The sequence below is a fragment of the Panthera pardus genome, unplaced genomic scaffold (genome assembly GCF_024362965.1).
Source record: "Panthera pardus isolate Hobbes unplaced genomic scaffold, ASM2436296v1 HiC_scaffold_11, whole genome shotgun sequence".
Taxonomy (NCBI): Eukaryota; Metazoa; Chordata; class Mammalia; order Carnivora; family Felidae; genus Panthera; species Panthera pardus.
The window spans coordinates 11324408-11347738 of NW_026526666.1; the positions used below are offsets into that span (position 1 = coordinate 11324408).

The 23331-nt window shown below is 45.7% G+C and overlaps 1 long non-coding RNA gene across 2 annotated transcripts in view; it reads left to right on the plus strand.

Moving 5' to 3' along the window:
- LOC109272058 (uncharacterized) overlaps positions 1 to 23331 on the plus strand; it is a 112503-nt gene that overhangs the window by 62264 nt on the left and 26908 nt on the right. Inside the window, exon 4 of one of the 2 annotated variants that reach the window (XR_002082241.2) lies at positions 266 to 1326. The exons of the other annotated variant lie outside the window; for it this stretch is intronic. This is a non-coding gene — a long non-coding RNA (uncharacterized LOC109272058). Of the gene's footprint in view, positions 1 to 265; positions 1327 to 23331 lie in introns of those variants that run through there. 2 annotated transcript variants of the gene reach the window in all.

A 23331-nucleotide genomic window follows, 5' to 3' on the forward strand; every position in this document is an offset into this window, starting at 1 on the left:
AGACTGCACATTCACTGGTCCCAGGCAGGGGCTCAGAGAAAGACCTTTTCCTTGCAGTTCTGGGCCCCTCCCGTGTCTGTTATTCTTAACAGAATAACAGAGCAGTCCCTGTTCTCTCTTCCTTGGGGGAGCTGACCCTCCCTCCCTTCCTCTCAAAGGTCACCAATAGTGGGCCTGAAGCTGGTGAAATGCCAGGGAGCGAACCAACTCATTATAGCTGGGCCGTAAGTCTTTCCATTCTCCTGACAGCCACCTGTTTCCATAGACAGGAAGGGCTGGTGGCCAGATGTCTTCGTATGAACTTCTCTGCAGGGTCCTAAGGGTGAGTAGTCTCTTAAACTTTGTACCCTCAATGCCTCACTGGCCTCACCCTGCTCCCAGCCCTCCTCCTCCATAAGCCACAAAGACCCCACGCAGCTGGACCACCAGCTGAGCAGCTAGAAGGCCTTGTGGGGTGGAGGGGAGACACCACCATGGGGGCGGGTGTCGCTGCAGCTAGAGTAGGACTGCCACCAGAGGTGGCAGGGGGGTAGGCAGCTCATTTGCTTTGGGTCAGAGTTACATGAGGTCAGTGTGACCAGGGGTAGACAACCTCTCCAAGCTATGGCCACCATTACTTCTTCAGTTCTTTGCCAGATCTCCAAAGAGCGAGACACTGGCAAGGAAAGAGCCTAGGGGGCTCTGAAGATTGGGACTGTGAGCTTGGGGTTTGCTTGAAAACGAAAATGACTTTACTTTGCTCCTTGGTGCCCTGACATCTTGACTATTCTTAACATCTCAGGTCTTTCTGTTCTCCCTTGCCAGCAGAACCTCTTAATATGAGGTCACTGAGCATTGTGTGGGCTTCAGAGGTCTGTGAACCCCTGAGCTGGCATGTTGTGTGTGTGCTTTTGTGTTTGTGCACTTTCCTGGGGAGAGGCCTGGAGCCTTGGTCAGATTCTCAACGAGGTCAGTGGCATTTAAAGGGGTTAAGAAGCACTGATTATCTGTCCATTGAAGCAGAAAATTGTTCTGGGGAAGATTGGCTGGGGAGTTCCTTATCTAAGGACAGAGCTTTGTCATTGGAGATGAGTGGACATAAGGGACAGGAGCCACGGGACATGTTAGAGCCATCTGGCCTGTATTCCTGGGCCTCAGGAGAACTTTCACTGTGGGGTGTTTGAGATATCTTGTAACACTCACCTTTCCCTAAATGTTTGCTAATTTTACACTTTGTCTCTTTGTTACTGAAACAAAACAGAACCAAAAAACCATAAACTGACATCAAGAGAATGAGAAAACAAGCCACAGACTGGTGGAAAAATATTTGCCAAAGACAGACTTGATAAGGACTGCTATTTAAATTTTTTTTTTTTAACGTTTATTTATTTTTGAGACAGAGAGAGACAGAGCATGAACGGGGGAGGGTCAGAGAGAGGGAGGCACAGAATCTGAAACAGGCTCCAGGCTCTGAGCTGTCAGCACAGAGCCCGACGCGGGGCTTGAACTCACGGACCGCGAGAGCATGACCTGAGCCGAAGTTGGCCGCTTAACCGACTGAGCCACCCAGGCGCCCCAGGACTGCTATTTAAAATATACAAAGAACTCTAGGGGCGCCTGGGTGGCTTAGTTGGTTAAGCGTTCAACTTCGGCTCAGGTCATGATCTCACAGTTTGTGAGTGCAAGCCCCGCGTTTGACTCTGTGCTGACAGCTCAGAGCCTGGAGCCTGCTTTGGATTCTGTGTCTCCCTCTCTCTCTGCCCCTCCTCCCACTCATGTTCTGTCTTTCTCTGTCTCAAAAACAAATAAAACATTAAAAAAAATAAAAAATAATAAAATACACAAAGAACTCTTAAAACTCAACAATCAGAAAATGAACAACCTGATTAAGAAACAGGTAAAAGACCTGGACACTCCCTGAAAGATATAGGAAACAAATAAGCTTATGAAAGATGCTCCACATCTCCTGTCATCAGGGAAATGCAAATTAAAACCACAATGAGATACAACTACGCACCTGGTAGAAGGGTCAGCTCGGGAACACTGACAACACCAAGTGTTGGTGAGCGTGGGGCACAGTGGGACCTCTCACTCATTGCTGGTGGGAATGCAAAATGCTGCAGCCACTTCAGAAGATAGTTTGAAAGAACTTACAAAACTAAACATACTCTTACCATGCGATCCAGCAATCGTGCTCCTTGGTCTGTGCCCCCCCAAATTGAAAACTCATGTCCGTACAAAAACCTGCACGTGGATGTTTATAGCAGCTCTATTAACAATTGCCAAAAACTCGCAGCCAAGATGTCTTTCAGTAGGTGAATGGACACAAAAACTGCGGCACATCCAGACAAAGGAATGTTATTCAGGGCTGGAAAGAAATGAGCTATCGAGCTGTGAGAGGACACGGAGGAAACTGAAATGCACATTACTAAGTGAAAGAAGCCAATCTGAAAAGGCTGCGTACTGTATGATTCCAACTATATGACATTCTGGAAAAGGCAAAGCTATGGAGACAGTGAAAAGATCAGTGGTTGCCGGGAGTTAGGGGAGAGGCTTTTCAAGGCTGCATACTTTCCTTAGGAATGGGGTACATGGGTTGGCAAGCAGAGGTTCTGTACTGATCCCAGGTGGGTTGGGACCAGGGGGAGCGCTGGTGACCCCTGGGAGTCAGCAGTGGGCTGCTTCTTCACTGCAGAGGGAGAGAAGAAAGACATGAAAAGGGAGTTGGCTCAGGACAGAGCTGTGTACTAAGGTTGCAAAGACTAACAGAGGGTCCTCAGAATAACATCAGGGTGTCTTCTGGCAGTCGAGTGCTTTCTGCACGGCAGGTGCTCTGCTAAGTGCTGTACAGATATCGCTTACCCAGTCTTTACAACAACCTTTTGGTAGGGCCGTTATGAAAAATATTCAAAAACTAATATGACATGGGCATTGCCCAAACAGAATGGAAGAAGCTGGAACAGGGGCCTGGAGGCCCCTGTGTGCTAAGTGCTGACCCTGTGGTTGCCGGACTGGGCAGAGGTCTGGGCAGTCCTGGGAAGGGGTGAAGATCATGGTGGGAAGAAAGTTGGGACAGAGGTGGGGGAGGCTTGATCAGGGGCTCTCAAACTTTAGTCTGCCTTAGAATCACCTGGAAGTCTTATTATTATTATTATTATTATTATTATTATTTGGTAAGTTTATTTATTTATTCTCAGAGAGAGAGAGAGAGAGAGAGAGAAGAAGAGAGGGGTGGGGGAGGGGCAGAGAGAGAGAGAAAGAAAGAGTCCCATGCAGGCTTTGCACAACAGCGTAGAGCCAGATGCAGGGCTGGAACTCATGAATCATGAGATCATGACCTGAGTCAAACCAAGAGTCGGACGTTTAACCGACTGAGCCGCCCAGGTGCCCCTCACCTGGAAGGCTTGTTAAAACAGATTACCAGGCCCCATCTCTGGAGTTCCTGATTCAGTAGGTTTGCGGTGGAGCCCAGGAACCTGCATTCTAACAAGTGCCCAGGCAATGCTGATGCTGCTGGTATAGAAACCACCCTTTGAGAACTACTCCTCTTTACTAAGTATTTCAATATTTTACTAACTGGCACAGCCGGAGTTGACTATCAGGCCTGGGAGTAAGAATAACTTACACTTCCATTTTACAGATAGATAAACAGAGGCTTAGAGGTGTGATGTAACTTGTCGTGGATCGTACGCCCAGTGGATGATGCAGGCAGCCCCAAATCCACTCTCCCCAACTTTCCAGGCTCCCAGTGTCATTGGGGCCAGGAGAGGGCCGAGGCCGACCACCTCTGGGGAAGCCCCTGGCCTTTGACAGGCTGGAGGTGAAGTCTGAGTCTTGCTAGAGCCTTGCCCACTCTCGCTGGGGCCTGGGAATGCTCCCCATTCCTGAGCCCTGAGCGGCTTGGTGCTTGCTTTCCCAGACCCGCACCCTCCCAAGCAGCAGCTGTGAAGTTGACGAATTGCACTAAACTGTGATGCCTCCTTGGGAGCCTGTTCCAGGATGTGCTGTGATGGCTTCCTGAGAAGGCGACAGGCACGTGGTCTGCAAACGAGAGCCGCCCGCTCCCTCGCTCAGCACAGCAGCTGCTCAGAGACAGCGTGGGCCCAGGGCGGCTTGCTGGGGGAGCCTATTAAGAGCCACAACACTGTGAAAAGCACAGCAGAAACGCTCCATTAAATCTGGTGGGGGGCCTGCTTAACAATGGGACCTGCCCCAGGAGTCCTAGCTCTGCTCCAGCTGCCTCAGTCTCCAGCCTGGCTCTCCCTTTCTCCGCCCCTGCAGTCTCTTCCCAAAGGAGCTTTGGACTCAGAGAGTCTGGCTGGAGCTGGCAGGAGCGTGGCTGGGAGGCTGCGGTGAGAGCCCAGGCGGGGAGCAAACCCAAGGGAGATGTTCTCTACATTGCTTTTGGGGGGAATGGGCCCGCTGTTTGGTATGCGTCATGATGCTGATGAAGGTACAGGATGCTTTGAGCAAGATGGGCCTCTGCTCTAGACCCTGCACTTCAGAGGGTCCCACTCTGGCCCTCTTCCAGCCATAACCCTCCCCAAAGGGCAAGGAATCCTTGGGGCCAAGAGAATATGCCCATCCAAGGCCTGTGACCCCCTCTCTACCCCATAATTCAGGTAACCAGGAACTTGCAATTCCCTGCTCAAATGGCCCTAAGCTGGTCCTAGTGTCTGTGTAGGCGTCCATCCCAGCACACCCTTTAAAGATGGCCTGTGTCACTGGGGGTGTGGACAGAGCTTAGACATGCGGGCTGGAAGTGCACGTGTGTGTGCAGGGTCCCTGAAGAGTGAGACAGAACCCAGGGTGGGAAGAGGTGGGGATCAGGCTGGGGGCTAGAAGTCATCTCTCCCCACATCTCTGTGTGCCAGAGCAGAGCTCCAAGGAGATTGAGAATTTAAATGGAAACCTTCCAGGCTTATGACGGTGCATTTGTCAAGGGTAGAGTATGTTTTCTATCTCACAGTTTGTTAGCTCGATTTATAACATTGAACTCTCTTGCTCTTGGCTCTGTAAGTGTTAGGGATGGGCCCAAGTGAAGGTGGCGATGGGAGCAGGCTCCCAAGGCATCCCTGAAGCAGGCCAAGTGTGTGCTTTCAGCCCACCAGACACAGTGTCAGTGAAGGGGGCAGAACTGGGTAACCTGCCAAGCCCCCGGGGGACACTCATTGTCTTCCAGGATGAGAATGATGGAGACAAGGCTGCTGACTAGCTGGTAGGAGCCCTGTGAAGGGCTGCTTAGATGACCCCTACTCCTGACCTTTGACTATCACCTTGACCTCACCTTTGACCCACTGTTCTCCTCCCTTATCATCTGGTGCTTTTGTCTCTTGCCGCCCACTCGTGCCCCAACAGACGCACCATGAAGTTGCACAGCGACTCTCAGGAGGGAGCAGGCCACCATCCTGGGGGTCCCCTGCCATGATGGAGAGCTCTATCCGACTTGGCAGGGTTAATACTGATGCTGCTGGAGGGTTTATTTGGGAGGGGAGGTAGACAGGAGAATCCACATCTGTGATTTCCAAATGGGCTCGATATTGGCAGACAGTGGGAGGAGAGGAGGGAGTGTGAGAAGTCCCTTCCCACATTTATCAGAAACCAAACATTCCCGGGGCACCTGGATGGCTCAGTCGGTTAAGCATCTGACCTTATATCGGGTCATAATCTCGTGGTTCTTAAGTTTGAGCCCCACATTGCGCTCTCTGCTGTCAGAGCAGAGCCCAGTTCGGACCCTCTGTCCCCCTCTCTCTCTGCCTCTCCCCTGCTCGTGCTCTCTCTCCGTCTCTCTCTCAAAAATAAATAAGCACTAAAAAAAAAAAAAAAAAAAAGAAACCAAACATTCCTTTGGAGGACTTTCTTGGACCCTAGTCTCTCTCTGTGTCTTTACCATCTTTCTCTCTATTGATCTGTCTCTGTATCCGTATCATCTCTCTCTCTATTTCTCTCTCTCTTTCTTTTGAACCAAATGTGGGGTTTTAACATGCTCATTGACTGCCTACTATATTCTAGGCTTTATGCCATGTGATTACCTTATTTAATCCTCATGAGAACCCTGTGAAGTATTATCCCCATTTTATCAATGGGGAAAACTGAGACTCTCCGAGGTGATAGAACCAGCCTAAGATCATACAGCTCAGAAATGGTAGAGTTGGGCCCTAAGTCCATATTACCTGACTCGCGGTTTTATGCTTTTGTGCTGTCTCCACTGGGGGAAGATTATCCTTAGGTGCTTTTTTTTTTTTTTTTCAATCAGGAAAGAGAAATACTGCCGCCAGTGTTTGCTTATCTCTCTCCAGCAGCATTCCCAGGGGTCCTGGTCCCGGCTCTGAGGAGCGCAGCGGGGGCCAGGCACCGTCTCTTGCCACGCCGCCTGCAGACCTGGCCCATCTGCTCACAGAGCGCCTTGCCACCCGCCACCCGCGCTGCTGTCTGCTGCTGTCTGGGTGTTTCCGGCCGTCAGACTGCATAGGCTGGCTTCGACAAAGTGACAGAAGCTGTAAAAACAGCTGTTTGACATTCCCTGCTGCTTTTTAAAACCAAACAACAACCAACAAAGAGGTTGAATGAAATGCAGAAAATACCCTTGTTTTCATGTGGATGAGGATATTTTTACTCAGAGAACATTTATTTTCCTTCTGCCTTGCTCTATTCCCTATTTACCTACCCACTCATTTCCCTCCCTCCCTGCCTCTCTCTCTCTCTCCTTTCCTTCCTCCCTCCTTCCTTCCTCCCTCTCTTCCTTCTTCCTTTCCTTTCCTTCCTTCCCTCCTTCCTTCCTTCTTCCTTCCTTCCTTCCCCCTTCCTTCCTTCCTTCCTTCCTTCCTTCCTTCCTTCCTTCCTTCCTTCCTTCCTTCCCTCCCTCCTTCCTTCTTTCCTTCCTTCCTTCCTTCCTTCCTTCCTTCCTTCCTTCCTTCCTTCCCCCTTCTTCCTTCCTTCCTTCCTTCCTTCCTTCCTTCCTTCCTTCCTTTTTTCCTTCCATTAAAAAAAAACTAACTGCTTTTGTTTCTGTCTTTTTTTCCACCTAAATTTTCTTCTCTCCAAGGACGCTCTTCAACTATTTCTCTTTGTTCCTCACTTTTCACATCTTCTGTGATTTGTATATTAATCCATCTCTCTAGCTTTGGTACATCGCATCCCACATGTACAGTTTTATGAATTCCAGTGCTCATTTTATTATATCTGAGGTGTCTTTGGTTAACCCAAGGTGAAGGTGGGGAGTTCTAAAACAAAATGAAACCACTCCTTTCCCCCAACCATCATGTAATGTAGATAAATAAAAGTATGCATAAAAGCACAGGGTGTCTGGCAGCAACTGATGGTGCCCTTTGGCCACCTCCACCTGCAGGAAGGCAGAGAGTTGTTTTCATTTTTATTTTTACTATTTTTTAAAAATTGTTGCTTAATTTATTTTTTAATTTACATTCAAGTGAGTTAGCATATAGTGCAACAATGATTTCATGAGTAGATTCTTTGGTGCCCCTTACCCATTTAGCCCATCCTCCCTCCCACAACCCTTCCAGCAACCCTCTGTTCTCTATATTTAAGAGTCTCTTCTGTTTTGTCCCCCTCCCTGTTTTTATATTATTTTTACTTCCCTTCCTGTATGTTCATCTGTTTTGTATCTTAAATTCCACATGAGTAAAGTCATATAATATTTGTCTTTCTCTGACTAATTTTGCTTAGCATAATATCCTCCAGTTTCATCCACGTTGTTGCAAATGGCAAGATTTCATTCTTTTTGATTGCCGAGTAATACTCCACTGTAGTATGTATATATATATATATATATATATATATATATATATATATATATATACCACATATTCTTTATCCATTCATCCGTCGATGGATGGACATTTGGGCTCCTTCCATACTTTGGCTATTGTCGATAGTACTTCTATAAACATTGGGGTGCATGTGCCCCTTCGAAACAGCACAACTGTAACCCTTGGATAAATATCTAGTAGTGCAATTGCTGGGTTGTAGGGTAGTTCTATTTTTAATTTTTTGAGGAACCTCCATACTATTTTCCAGAGTGGCTTCACCAGTTTGCATTCCCACCAACAATGCAAAAGAGATCCTCTCTCTCCTCATCCTCACCAACATCTGTTGTTGCCTGAGTTGTTAATGTTAGCCATTCTGACAGGTGTGAGGTGATATCTCATTGTGGTTTTGATTTGTATTTCCTTGATGATGAGTGATGTTGAGCATTTTTTCATGCGTCAGTTGGCCATCTGGATGGAGAAGTGTTTTTCTTCTTTGGAGAAGTGTCTGTTCATGTCTTTTGCTCATTTCTTCACTGGATCATTTGTTTTTTGGGTGTTGAGTTTGAGAAATTCTTTATAGATTTTGGATATGAACCCTTTATCTGATACGTCATTTGCAAATATCTTCTTCCATTCTGTCAGTTGCCTTTAGTTTTGCTGATTGTTTCCTTCGTTGTGCAGAAGCTTTTTATTTTGATGAGGCCCCAGTAGTTCATTTTTTGCTTTTGTTTCCCTCGCCTCCAGAGACATGTTGAGTAAGAAGTTGCTGCAGCCAAGGTCAAAGAGGTTTTTGCCTGCTTTCTCCTGGGAGATTTTGATGGCTTCCTGTCTTACATTTAGGTCTTTCATCCATTTTGAGTTGATTTTTGTGTATGGTGTAGGAAAGTGGCCCAGGTTCATTTTTCTGCATGTCACTGTCCGGTTTTCCCAGCACCACTTGCTGAAGAAACTGTCTTTATTCCATTGGATATTCTTTCCTGCTTTGTCAAAGGTTAGTTGGCCATACGTTTGTGGGTCCATTTCTGGGTTGTCTATTCTGTTCCACTGATCTGAGCATCTGTTCTTATGCCAGTACCATGCTGTCTTGATGATTACAGTTTTTTTTTTAATGCTTATTTATTTTTGAGACAGAGAGAGACAGAGCATGAATGAGGGAGGGTCAGAGAGAGGGAGACACAGAATCCGAAACAGGTTCCAGGCTCTGAGCTGTCGGCACAGAGCCTGACGTGGGGCTCGAACTCACGGACTGCGAGATCATGACCCGAGCCGAAGTCGGCCGCTTAACCAACTGAGCCACCCAGGCGCCCCGATGATTACAGTTTTGTAATACAGCTTGAACTCTGGGATTGTGATGCCAACTACTTTGGTTTTCTTTTTCAAGATTGCTTTGGCTATTTGGGTTCCATACAAATTTTAAGATTTTTTGTTCTAGTTCTGTGAAGAATGATGGTGTTATTTTTAGGGATTGCATTGAATATGTAGATTGCTTTGGGTAGTACTGACATTTTAACAATATTTGTTCTTCCTATCCAGGTGCATGGAATATTTTTCCATTTTTTTGTGTCTTCTTCAATTTCTTTCATAAGCTTTCTATAGTTTTCAGTGTATAGATTTTTCACCTCTTTAGTTAGATTTATTCCTAGGTATTTTATGAATTTTGGTGCAATTTTAAATGGGATCGATTCCTTGATTTCTCTTTCTGTGCTTCATTGTTGGTGTATAGGAATGCAACTGATTTCTGTGCATTGATTTTATATCCTGCCACTTTGCTGAATTCACAGATCAGTTCTAGCAGTTTTTTGGTGGAATCTTTTGGGTTTTCCATATAGAGTATCATGTCATCAGCAAAGAGTGAAAGTTTGACCTCCTCCTGGCCAATTTGGATGCCTTTTATTTCTTTGTGCTGTCTGATTGCTGAGGCTAAGACTTCCAATACTATGTTGAATAACAGTGGTGAGAGTGGACATCCATTTCTTGTCCCTGACCTTGGAGGGAAATCTCTCAGTTTTTCCTCATTGAGGATGGTATTAGTGTTGGGTCTTTCATACATGGCTTTTATGATCTTGAGGTATGATCCTTCTATCCCTACTTTCTTAAGAGTTTTTATCAAGAAAGAATGCTGTATTTTGTCAAATGCTTTCTCTGCATCTATTTAGGGGATCATGTGGTTCTTGTCCTTTTTTTTATTGATGTGATGTATCACATTGATTGTTTTGCAGATATTGAACCAACCCTGCATCCCAGGTATAAATCCCACTTGGTTGTGGTGAATAATTTTTTTAATGTATTGTTGGATATGGTTGGCTAATACCTTGTTGAGGATTTTTGCATCTATCATGGAAATTTTTGCATTCATCATGGAAATTGGTCTATAGTTCTTTTTAGTGGGGTCTCTGGTTTTGAATCAAGGTAATGCTAGCTTCATAGAAAGAGTTTGGAAGTTTTCCTTCCATTTCTATTTTTTGGAACAGCTTCAAGACAATAGGTGTTAACTCTTCCTTAAATGTTTGGTAGAATTCCCCTGGAAAGCCATCTGGCCCTGGACTCTTGTTTTTTGGCAGATTTTTTATTACTAATTCAATTTCTTTACTGGTGATGGGTCTGTTCACATTTTCTATTCATTCCTGTTTCAGTTTTGGTAGTTTCTATGTTTCTAGGAATTTGTCCATTTCTTCCAGATTACCCATTTTATTATCATATAATTGCTCATAATATTCTCTTATTGTTTGTATTTCTGCTGTGTTGGTTGTGACCTCTCCTCTTTCATTCTTGATTTTATTTATTTGGGTCCTTTCCTTTTTCTTTTTGATCAAACTGGCTAGTGGTTTATAAATTTTTTTAATTCTGTCAAAGAACCAGCTTCTGGTTTCATTGATCTGTTCTACTGTTTTTGTTTTTGTTTTTTTTAGCATTGATTTCTGCTCTAATCTTTATTATTTCCTGTCTTCTGCTGGTTTTGGGTTTTATTTGCTGTTCTTTTTCCAGATCTTTAAGGTGTAAGGTTAGGTTGTGTATCTGAGACCTTTCTTCTTCTTTAGGAAGGCCTGAATTGCAATATACTTCCCTCTTATCACCACCTTTGCTGTGCCCCAGAGGTTTGGGGCTGTGGTGTTATCATTTTCACTAGCTTCCATGTACTTTTTAATTTTCTCTTTAACTTCTTGGTTAGCACATCCATTCTTTAGAAGGATGTTCTTTAGTCTCCAAGTAATTGCTATCTTTCCAAATTTTTTTCTGGTGGTTGATTTCGAGTTTCATAGTGTTGTGGTCTGAAAATATGTACGGTATGATCTCTATCTTTTTGTACTTGTTGAGGCCTGATTTGTGTCCCAGTATGTGATCTATTCTGGAGAACGTTCCATGTGCACTGGAGAAGAATGTGTATTCCACTGCTTTAAGATGAAATGTTCTGAAGCTATCTGTTAAGTCCATCTGGCCCAGTGTGTCATTCAAAGCCATTGTTTCCTTGTTGATTTTCTGTTTAGTTGATCTGTCCATTGTTGTAAGTGGGGTGTTGAAGTCCCCTATTTTTATGGTATTATTATCAATGAGTTTCTTTATGTTTGTGATTAATTGACTTATATATTTGGGTGCTGCCACATTTGGAGCATAAGTGTTTACAATTGTTAGGTCTTCTTGGTGGATAGACCCCTTAAGTATGATATAATGCCCTTCTTCATCTCTTGTTACAGTCTTTATTTTGAAGTCTAGATTTTCTGATGTAAGTATGGCTACTCTGGCTTTCTTTTGTTGACCATTAGCATGATAGATGGTTCTCCATCCCCTTACTTTAAATCTGAAAGTGTCTTTAGGTCTCAAGTGGGTCTCTTGTAAACAGCATATAGATGGATCTTGTTTTCTTACCCATTCTGTTACCCTATGTCTTTTGATTGGAGCATTTAGTCCATTGACATTTAGAATGAGTACTGAAAGATATGAGTTTATTGCCATTGTGTTTCTTGTAGAGTTGGAGTTTCTGGTGGTGTTCTCTGGTCCTTTCTAGTCTTTGTTGCTTTTTTTTCTGTCTTTTCTCCCCTCAGAGAGTCCCCCTTAAAATTTCTTGCAAGGCTTAGTGGTCATGAACTCCTTTAATTTTTGTTTGTCTGGGAAACTTTGAATCTCTCCTATTTTGAATGACAGCCTTGCTGGATAAAGAATTCTTGGCTGTATATTTTTCTGATTCAGCACATTGAATATATCCTGCCACTCCTTTCTGGCCTGCCAAGTTTCTGTAGATAGGTCTGCTGCAAACCTGATGTATCTGCCCTTGTAGGTTAAGGACTTTTTTTCCCTTGCTGCTTTCATGATTCTTTCCTTGCCTGATTATTTTGTGAATTTGACTATGATATGCCTTGTTGATGGTCGGTTTTTTGTTGAATCTAATGGGAGTCCTCTGTGCTTCCTGGATTTTGATGTCTGTGTCTTTCCCCAGGTTTGGAAAGTTTTCTGCTATGATTTGCTCACATAACACTTCTACCCCTTTTTCTCTCTCTTCCTCTTCTGGGACCCCTATGATTCTGATGTTGTTCCTTTTTAATGAGTCACTGATTTCTCTAATTCTTTTGCTCTTCTAATTCTCTGCTCTTTTGCTTTAGTCTCCCTCTTTGTTTTTGCTTCATTATGCTCCGTAAGTTTGTCCTCTATATTGCTGATTTGCAGTTCTGCCTGATCCATCCTTGCTGCCATGGTATGCATTTGAGATTACAGCTCAGTTATAGCATTTTTTATTTCATCCTGACTAGTTTTTACTTCTTTTATCTCCGCAGAGAGGGATTCTAACCTATTTTTGACCCCAGCTAGTATTCTTATTATCGTGATTCTAAATTCTGGTTCAGACATCTTGATTGTTTCTGTGTTGGTTAAGTCCCTGGCTGTCGTTTCTTCCTTCTCTTTTTGGGGGATGAATTCCTCCATTTCATCATTTTGAAGCCTGAAGCCTGCTTTGGACTCTGCGTCCCTCTCTTGCTCTGCTCCTCCCCTGCTCATACTCTCTTTCTCTCTTTCAAGAATAAATAAAACATAAAAAATTAAAAAAAAAATACAAACAACACACACACACACACACACACAAACCAAATAAATGATGCAGATTCTAGGTGTGTTTTGCTCTGGTTATTGAAAAGAGCTTGATAGATTAGAGAAAAAGGGGAAAAAAGGAAAACGTTTGAAAATTTGAGAAAATGAATACAATGAAATAGAATAAAATGAAATGATGGAAGTAAAATCGAATTTGAAAATCTTACAAAAAAGTAAAATATATAGTAGAAAAAGTAAAGAATAATATTTTGATAAAAATTGAAAATAAAAATAGATTTTTTCTCTTTCTGTATTCAAGAAAAAGAAAAAGAAAAAAGGGGAAAGAAAAAAAGAAAATTGAATACACGGACCAGCAAACAGACTGAAATACGATTGAAATTACATTGGTTTCCCCTGGAGGTCAAACTATGAAGCACTTTATAGCCTGTAAACTAAGCAGGTGGAGAGATTTGTGGTGTTACTGAAGGGCCAGTTTGGCCCATTTGGGCGGGGCTTAGTGTAATGGCTCCATTCTCCACTAGATGGCGCTGCTTAGCTTACTGGGGTGGAATGTTGTGGAGCTTGTAGGTGTGTATGCGCATGCGCAGGAGGGGTGAAAATGGTGTCGCATAACTACGCAGTATTTGTACTCTGCTCTCCCCGAGCAGCAATCACGCACCTGTCCTTTGTCTCTGGCTTCTGTCCACTCCTGCTTTTACACTGTCCGTGACCAAGCCGTCAGGTTGCCAGGCGGCACCTCCCTCCTGAGTTTTATCTCAGATGCAGCTGTGTTTCCCGACCCCTCGCTTCTGAGGTACCGCGGCTTTGACCTGCTCAGGTCCTCTACGGGAGGGTCTCACCCAGCAATGGCCGGGTGCCGGCCTCACTCGGAGATGTTCGAGGGACTGTGCTGCTGCCGGTGCCCAAGGACTGCGGCCAGGTGCCAGCCCGCCCCAGAAAAAGTTCACACAATTGTGTGGCAGCAGCATTTCAGGGATTATGGAAAATCACAACACACATCTGGCACCAGGCTTCCCCCTTAACGACCTTGTTCCAGCACCAGCGAATGTGGCCGTTCTCTGGGGTCTGCTGGGACCGGGGGCCACACAGCCTCTACCGAATGTCCTTCCATCAGGGGAACCGATTCTCCCTGTGTGGCCCAAGAACTTCCTGGACCCCACTCTGCTCCTGTGGATTCGCCCTTCCCACCAGAGCACCTCCAGGTATCGAACTGCGGAGTTCAGACTCTGCGCTCCCCATTTGTAGAGTCTTAATGGAATTTAAACCCTCTCCTTTCTCCCTTTTTAGTTCAGTCCCTGCAGCTGTTTCCACTTTTCCACTTTCTCTCCAGCTGCTTTTGGGGGAGGGTGTTTTCTCTGCGCCGCATACCTGCTGAGTTCTGTGGTTCAGGTTGTGCAGATTGTTGTGTTAATCCTCAAATCAGTTTTCTAGGTATGCAGGATGGTTTAGTGTTGGTCTGGTTGTATTTCATGGATGTGAGATGCAAAAAAAAAAAAACTTCCATGCTTCCCCCACCTTGGCTCCTCCAGAGACGTTGAGTTGTTTTCATTTTTAGATTTTAACTTTGGGATTGTGGCCCTGTTCTCCACTGTGGCTCCCTCATGGTTCAAATGCACAGTCCTGTCCAACCAGCTGGTCTTCGCACAAACTCTCTTTCCTTCCAGTGAGAGGAGTTCCAGATTTCTAAGTGTATGCAGATAGAAATAGGTAAACCAGGGGCACCTGGGTGGCTCAGTAGGTTAAGTGTCTGACTTCGGCTCAGGTCTAATCTCACGGTTTGTGGGTTCGAGCCCACATTGGGCTCTGTACTGACATCTCAGAGCCTGGAGGCTGCTTCAGATTCTGTGTCTCCCTCTCTCTCTCTGTCCCTTCCCCACTTGTACTTTCTCTCTCTTTCTCTCTCTCAAAAATAAACATTAAAAAATAAAAAAATAAAAAGAAATAGGTAAACCACAAGCACTCGGCTGAGTCACTAAATGTAGCTTGACCACGTTTAACGTACAAGATGGACTTTTATACCCCGTGGCCAACTTCGATCCTTGAGTCACTGGGTCCTTCTTCTGGATACCAGGTCCTTATTTATAAGCAGGTTTTCTGCCCTTCTAGAGTTCATTTAGGTCCTCTTGAACATTTTCTCCTGTGTCTGTGGTCTCTGTTAAATTCCACCAAGGCCCTGTCCCCTAGCCCCTATCTCCCTCATCATTCCCTTTTTTCTTAGACTCTCTCACACAGAGCTATTTCCTTCAGTTGGTGTTTTCCTGGTTGCCCATTGCAATGTCTTCTCTATGCTTCCTCATCCATTGTTCTAGATTTCCTTTCTAAGAAATTTCCTTTCTCTTCCTCCTTTTTTACTTCCCTCTGTCTTATCCATCAAGCCCCCAATGGTTCATCTCAGAATTGGCATTCTAGAGTTGCATATGTGTCATCATCGTGTGCATAAGATGGCTTTGGGTCAGCAACGGAGAATAGATACCCAGACTGTTGTCTGAAAGGGAGGTCAAAGACTCCTGGTGGGCATGTGTCCTAGGCTTTACTCTGTGGGGGGCGGGGCATCCCCAGGAGGAGGAGAGGGCATCAGGGGTCTCTAAACTGGCCAATGGCAGAGGCCCAGTTACCCAGGTTTAGGGGTGGGACTGTATATACCCTCTATTGAACCCAGAAATGTGATTAACCCTACATCCATCATGCTGGGTTTTGCTGACTTCCTATTCCTGGAGACCGTCCTGTCGGGAGATGGGGTTGGGGTGGGGGGGGGGGGGGCAGAACTGTAACCAAAGTGGGATTGGAGACCTGTGGCTTTTTCTTTAGCTTTATCACCTTTCCAATTCCAGCCAAGAATGTGTCTTGATTCCAAAACACACTCCGCAACAATGTGTTAGGTCTATTCTGGTTTCTGCATTGATTCACAATGAATAAAAATTAAGTTGGTACTCAATTTTATGGACTCTTGTAAAAAAAAAAAATTCCTCCTCTTTGAGCTTTAACTAGATAGTGCCTGTGGGGGCCAAAGGCAACTTGTAATTAACATCTTAACTACTGCAGAGAGAGGAAACCTGATAACTGCCTAGCACCCCCACGTTGTAGCCTTCCCTTACCCTGCAACAAGTCTCCAAGTTCCATCCTTTAGCACTCCCTTCAAGACTCATTTTCATTATAGAGCCTCTCCTGGCCATCAAGCCCTCACAAGTCTGACCTCCCAGCTGTATGCCAAAATATGACGCCCCCCGCCTTCGCTCCCATCCAGGGTTACCCAGTGTTAGTGATGACATTTCCGTGGATATGCTCTTTCTTGTTACTAGGTTCTCCAGATAATCTGTAACTTGAAGGTAGGGAAACTATCTCAAGGGGTTCTTACCAATCATATAACTTTCCTTCTATTTTAATGGGCTCCCAAGTATGAACGAAGGAGAGAAGTGAGAGAGGTAAAGCACTAAGTAGTGGTTACTCACATCCCTTACAGTCACGGAGGGAGCTGTTGTGTGGGGGAGACGATTCCCAAGTTTTAGTGATCCTCAGACTCACCGAATAGCTCTAGAAAGTGCAGATGCCCAGCCGTGTTGCCTCAGGGTCTCCCAGGGATTCTGATGCAGACCAGGATGGAAGAACAATTTCCCCTCCTCCCCACCCCCCAGGGCTTGCAAAACCAGCTCCAGAGACAGGAAGTGCCACAAGAATTTTTTTAAAACGTGCTTTTTTTTTTTTTTTTAAAGAAAAAGAAGTTTCCAAATGAACATTGAAAAAAATACAAATGAAACACATTCTGAGAACATAGACACAGACACACACGTACCAATAAAAATTGTAACTAACAAGAATACTCGTAAATGTCAAATGCAAAATTGGCTGTTTAATTTGAGCTGGTAGGTTTAATTCATTTGTAATTAATCCTAGGTTTATCTTCATCTCTGGCCTGTTTGCTTTTGACCTTCCTACTTGTCTCCAGCTCTTTGTTGTTTATGTAGCTTTGCTCATTAATTTGGATTTTACAGTCCCTGGGCCAGGCTTTCTCAGTCTGGGTTTTCAGGACTCTGTCCTGCCTTCCACCTGCTGTCTGAGCGCCTGTCTTGACTAACCTCTCGCACAACTGCTTTAATCAGGGCATAAGAGGCAGAATTAAACATTTTAAATAGTCTCATAATTCCTTACACTTATTTAAAAATCCAAAGTATAAAGTAAACCAATACTGTATGGCTTATTCCGCCTCCCAATTGACTTAAAATATCCTTTAGATGTTGGAGACAAGATTAGAAAGCCATCCTCAGAAATGGAAAAAAAAAAAAAAAAAAGAGGATGAGTTTAGAATACACATAACTAACCCACTCTGAGTTTGTCAATGTATTTGCAGTGAGTTTAGACCAATTTGAAAATCTCCTCAAGAAACAAGGATGTCTCCCACGTCTTCCCAAATTAAAATGTGATGTGAAGCAAAGTCGTGTAATTGATTGTAACATGTTTATGACGACGTTGTCAAACAGGAATTTGGGTACTGTCCTGAGTCCAGATAAAGAGGAACCCCAAATAAAACTTTTTTTCTAGTATATGCACCTGCCATCCCATTTCCTTTGTAGTCATGTTCTTAGACTAGAGAAGGGATGTACTCAAATAGAACCTAAGTTCCAGAGCAGGACAAGATTTCTAATAGAAAATTTCAAAATTCAGATTCTTTAAAAATTTTTTTTAACATTTATTCATTTTTGAGAGACAGAAACAGAGCATGAGTAGGGAGGGGCAGAGAGAGGGGGAGACACAGAATCCAAAGCAGGCTCCAGGTTCTGAGCCATCAGCACAGACCCTGACATGGGGCTAGAACTCATGAACCATGAGATCATGACCTGAGCCAAAGTCAGACACCCAACCAACTGAGCCACCAGGTGCCCTTCAAAATTCAGATTCTATACTTGGCTTCTTAACCTGGCCCGGTGAGTTTTAATCGGTTGATATTTTGTCTCAGATTTCTCATTCCTTCCTAGTACTTTCTGTTCTGAGATTGGCCTTTGAAACTAGTTTCAATTTAAAAAGTCAAATTCCTAGAAACAGCGGTGTGGGGGTTGCCGGGGGGCTGGGAGGTGGGGGAAACAGGCACAGGTTGTCCAAAGTGTGTAAACTTCCAGTTAGAAGGTGGATAAGCCCAGAGGATCTAAGACATAGCACGGTGTCTACAATTAATAATATTGTGCTGTGTACTTGAAATTTGCTGTCAGTACATCTTCAGCATTCTCATGAGGATAAGAGAAAAAAAGGAACTATGTGAGGTGGTGGATGTGTTAATTAACTTGATGATAGAGATCATTTCACAATGTATACATATCAAATCATTGTGTTGCACCCTTTAAATATATTACAACTTTATTTGTTAATGGCCCCTCAGGAAAGCTGGTAGCCTCGGAGACAGAGCTTCAGCATCTCCTAAGACCTTCAGCTCCCTTTGTCCTTTCCCTCACTCACCATACAGAGACGCCCTCCTTGGAGACTCTTGACAAGAAGGCGGGGGGTGGGGGTGGGGTGGTGGGGTGGGCAGCTTTCACCTTCAGCTCCAGAAATGCAAACCTCTTGAGAGCTGAAAATGTCCTTGGGTCCACAGAGCATGGTATACAAGAAGAGCCCCATTTGGGAGCAGGTGTTGGTCACACCTCAGCATGAACAGCCATCTATGGATCTTCTCTCTGCCACCAGTCATTAGACAGTTTACAGAGACTGAGGAACTTATATGTCTGATCAGAAAAAGAGAAGCCGAGGGGACACTGGCCAGCCAGATAATAAAATCACAGCAGGTGACATGTCTAAGGTCACACTGCTGGTAAACAGCAGAACGGGGCTTCCAACTCTGTCTGATTTTTGACCAGTTCGTTATACGACGTTCTGTGTCAGGCAGGGGAGAGAGGAGCTGACATTCAGGTTGTGACACATCAGGAATTAGCACTCTGGATGCTGGGCTTAGAGTGCCACGTCCTATCCAGGCCCCAAGGGATGCTGGGCGATGTTGCTGAAACACTCCCTTTCTGGTCAGTTTGGGTCCAGGGACCAAGAAGTCCTGCTGTCACCGCTGGAGGACAACAGTGCCTGGGGCCCATCTAGGAAGGACACAAGCTGGTGGCCTCGTCATGTCTTCACTTCACTTTAACTTTGTACATAACAGCTGCCCCTTACGGACGTGTAATTTGATTGATGGAAACCAGGGTTCAAAACCCCAAGGACAGTGCCAAACTGTCTACAAAGCGGGGGCTGATAGATGTCAGTTGGTGGAAGAGGAGGAGGTAGGCTAGGGGACTGGTCTTGAAGTTATTTTGTACGTTAAGTCCTGGCTTCACATCACATGGTCTGTCTGGGGTAGCTTGAAGGTTGATGGAGATCTGGGGAGACGAAATTTCCTCCCTCAAGCCATTCTCTGATCTGACACTTCTGTTACCCGGAAGTGGCTGTTATGAATATGGGTGTAAGCTCAACTACAACCCTGTGTGTGCACTGTGAGGGCCTACTTGTGCCTTCAACACTATGGAACAGCCAGAGTCCTGGTGCTTGGCTTCTGAGAAGCGGGTGCATGGCAAGCATGCCTGAAGTCTACCCAGCTGGAGAACCGAACAGGGGGAGCTTGGGAATCTGCGCTCTGTGATGGGAGTGTGCTTAGTGATCAAGAGTGGATAAAATTCCATTAGAGGTAAATGTTGTCAGACAGCAGGCTGGAAAGATATATTTTAAGCTGAGAAATTACTTAATAAATTCAGACCAACACTCTGTGACATTTCCCACAAGACTTTAATGCTGTTTACAAATTCCAGAGAACACCCTGAGTCGTTTCTGGCATGGGCTTATGATTTATTTCAAAGGAAAATGGGACAGAGTGTGTGGGTTTGTGTTTAATGTGAAAAGGGATTTGGAGATGAAAAGTCAACTGGCATGAAAGATTGCAGGGCAAATGCAAAGTAGCAGAGCATGTGGGTGGCCTTGGAGCATGTAATGGGGTATTGAGAAAGGACGGGGCCTCTCACGATTCCGGCGCTAACTAAATAGTTCCATTCGCACAGGCCAATAACGCATTTAAAGAGGATGAGTTAGGAGGCAATGCTAGATCCAGGGTTTCTGAAGCACTTCAGCCCCAAAGACTTTCACATCAGGAACAGGCAGGGCTTTCCACCCCAAGGAGGGAGGCCAGTGAGAGTTCATTCTCCAGGGGAGTCAACATTGAGAGGACACACCCTTCATCTGCAGCAAGATGGACTTCAGTTAGATGAAAGGAAAGCATTCCTTAAGAATATGAGACCTTGGTCTAAGGTCACAAAAGGAGATCTGGGAGCAAAGTTGTCATGTCTGATACTCTGTTTCTTGGAAACAACGGGATGGATTAGGTGATCCTGTGGTTTGATCTCTGTGTGGTACATTGACCACAGGGGGGTCAGGAAGGGGACATATCCCCAGTCAGCTATTGACTGCTGCATGGTCCGGAGGACAGTGGGTTCAAGAACTAGGGGATGAGGGAGGCAGCAGTGTGGGGTCAGACTGGCAGGGAGAGGACAAAGTGAAGAAGGATCTTTTTCCCTTTCTGCCTCTCCCCTTCTCCCCAGGAAGCTCCCAGTCCCATTCATCTTGCTTGCCATGGAGTATGTGGTCTGAATGGGAAACGAGGACAGTGACATTCCCCATCTCTCTTGGAAAAAAAAATGACATTCCATTTGGTTTTGGAAAATACACAATATTCCACTTATAAAATATTCAATCACTGTCATTAATCCTCCCGGCCGGGCTGGCCCTGCCCCACTTCTGCTTGAGCGGCAGACTTTGGCGGTAGCCACAGGCCCAGGAACCTCTCAGGTTTCCCTTGTGTGGAAAATATAATTAGAGGAGCGAGTGTCCTCTGTTCTTTTGAGTCTGAGCTCTCCAGAGTAGGGGTCTGGGTTTGCCAGGGGCCTTCAGAACAATCTCTAGGTTTAAAGGCTGAGGGCCCCAGTTGACCATTGGCCTCTGGTGACTGGGCTGAAAATGTACAGAGAAGTTCTAGGCCTTGACGAGTTAATTCCTCTTAATGCAACCCAGGGCTCCAGCTCTGAAGGTTCTAGCCCACTCTCCAAAGCTCAGCTGCCATAATAGGTTGCCAATCCTCCCGTCCCGTGCTGGCCTGGCTCTTCTTTTTTCTTCTTTTTAAAGCTTCTCTCTCTCACCTTCATCGTCTCTCTCAGTCTTTTCTTTTCTTTCTTTCTTTCTTTCTTTCTTTCTTTCTTTCTTTCTTTCTTTCGTATGTATGTATGTATGTATGTATTATCACGGAATCCCAAAATGTCAGAGCTGGAAGGGGCTTTGGGAACCACCTAGTCTGGTCCCTTTCTTTGGCAGTGCAGGAAACTTGGGCCCAGGAAGGGAAAGTTAGCAGAGGTTTTCCCCATAGCAGCAAAGCAACAACGGCCTCAGGACCCGTGGCCTGGGAAGTGCTATTTACCTTGCTGCTCGTGGCTAGGCTTCCTGAGGATTCTCCTGACCAGCTCACTCTCAGAGGATGAACTGAGGCCCAAAGGTGGGTGGCAGGTGGCAGAGGGCCCATTCAGTTCTAGCTCCTGTGACAGTGTTTTCCATGCAGCACTGTGATCTCTGCTAAAAGGTCTTCTTGCCCAAGCCTCATTTCCCTGCCCAGACTCTCAGCTCTGTGCGTCATGATGCTTCTGATGCTTCCCGAATTCTCTTGGCTTCAGATCTTAGGCTGTCCAAGAATACATCCTCTAGGATCTACTCCAGGATCCTGCTGTCTACCTTGGGCTGAGGGCTCTGTGCTCCTGCCCCTCTCAATTCCTGGGACCACACGCTCCCCTCCCGCCACCCCACTTACTCTGCCTGTCTGAGCCACCGCTCAAACTCCGCCAGAGCTCCAGATTGACTTGGATTTGGCATTTGGTGAATGTTTCTCTCAATTTTGGGGGAGGGAGCTTCAAGCTTTAAAAAGTAGGAAGAAGGGGAGGCTATTCATCTCTGGGGAAAAGCCAGCTGCCAGATGAGGATGGCACTTCAATCCACCTGACTGGCCCCTGAGCCTAAACCCTGAGCCCAAGGGAAAACAATGGCAATTCTTGCTGCTGGAATGTTCCATTTGCTGCTGGAGAGACTGCCTGGCTCCTGATTGGGAGGAGTCCGTGGGTTACTGTCCTTAGCACTCAGCTATTGGCACCAGACCCCAGCCAAGTGTGGGGATGTCTCTCTAGGAGCAGGCTAGTCAGATACCCTGATGCTCAGCTTCTCCCCACCCCTGCAATTCAGGGCTGGCAGGCCTGCCAAAGACCTCCAGAGGCCACCCAGCTCCAGGGATTGGGGCCAGTCCAGAATCACAGAGTTGGGGAGGTTTTAGGAGTCATCAATTCCTTCCTTCATGTCTAGGATAAGGCAGGGAGGAGAGGTCACGCCCAAGTTCTGCAGTTGGTTGGTGACATAGCCAGAGCACAAATGAGGGCCCCTGCTTTCCAGGATATAAGGGGTCGTTGCCATCACCACCTCCATGGCTTTCCCAACGTCTCTGTGATGTCAAGGAGATCATTTCATTTTCCCACGTGTGGGGAATCCTGTCCAGTGCTCCAAGACCAGACTTCTCAGCCCTACTTGGGTTGCAGTATTGCGTGGGGGTGGGGGTCCTGCAGGTTTGGACTGTCCTTGACCTGGGCTCCAGACTAGCACTGCCACCACCTTTCTGGGTTAGCTCTGTCTCTTTCTGTATTTCAGAATCTCGGCTACCACAAGGGCATGAATAAGAAGCGGACAGGTAGTCTGTGGTGGCTGGAAATTACCAAATTCTTTCAGTTATGAAAAGGAAAGCTGTATTTTGCACGCCTATAAAGTTGCTTGGGGATGAAGAAGGGAAGGGGGTGGTTTGGAGAGGAAAAGGGCCTGCCTCCAGATGCTCATGATTCGTCTGGTTCTGTTTGCCTTCTGTTCCTTTCGGCATTATGCTTCCACGATTCTAAAATGAAACATCCCGTTTCTAACGGAGGAGCTGACTTAGTGACCCCAAACAAAAAACAAATAGTAGAAGCTGTTTGACTCTGCATTTGCACATTCCCCAGCCCAAGCTGAGGCTGGAAGAAAGTGGCAGGAATCCACAACCCACTTGGGTTTGTTCAACTGAAGGGGCCCACCTGCCTGCAGGCCTCCCTCGGGGCCTGGTCAGCCAGCCCCTGGAGAGTCGCATGTAATTTTAAAACATTGCAACAGGAACAAAGCTAAAGCTAAATAAGCCAAGGGAGCCAGGCAGGACACAGCTTCTCTCCTAGCGCAAGAATCTGATTGCCTGCCCCTGGCTTTGTCCTCACACGGTGAACAGCTGCCTCTGAAAACATTCTCCCACCTCCAGGATATCCTTAAATGATGACGGGAACAGTTCATGTGATCCTGCTAACAAGGGCTTCTGGATTGATGGGATGAGGGCAGAGCCAGACCTTTTCCTTCTGGAAGCAGCCCTTGTCCTAACATTGGCTCTGGGCTTCCTGTGATGCCCATTCATAAATGATTCAGGCCCACTTTTTGCAGGGCATTAAAGCTCTCTCTCTCCTCCCTTCACTAGGGAGCAAAAACTGTG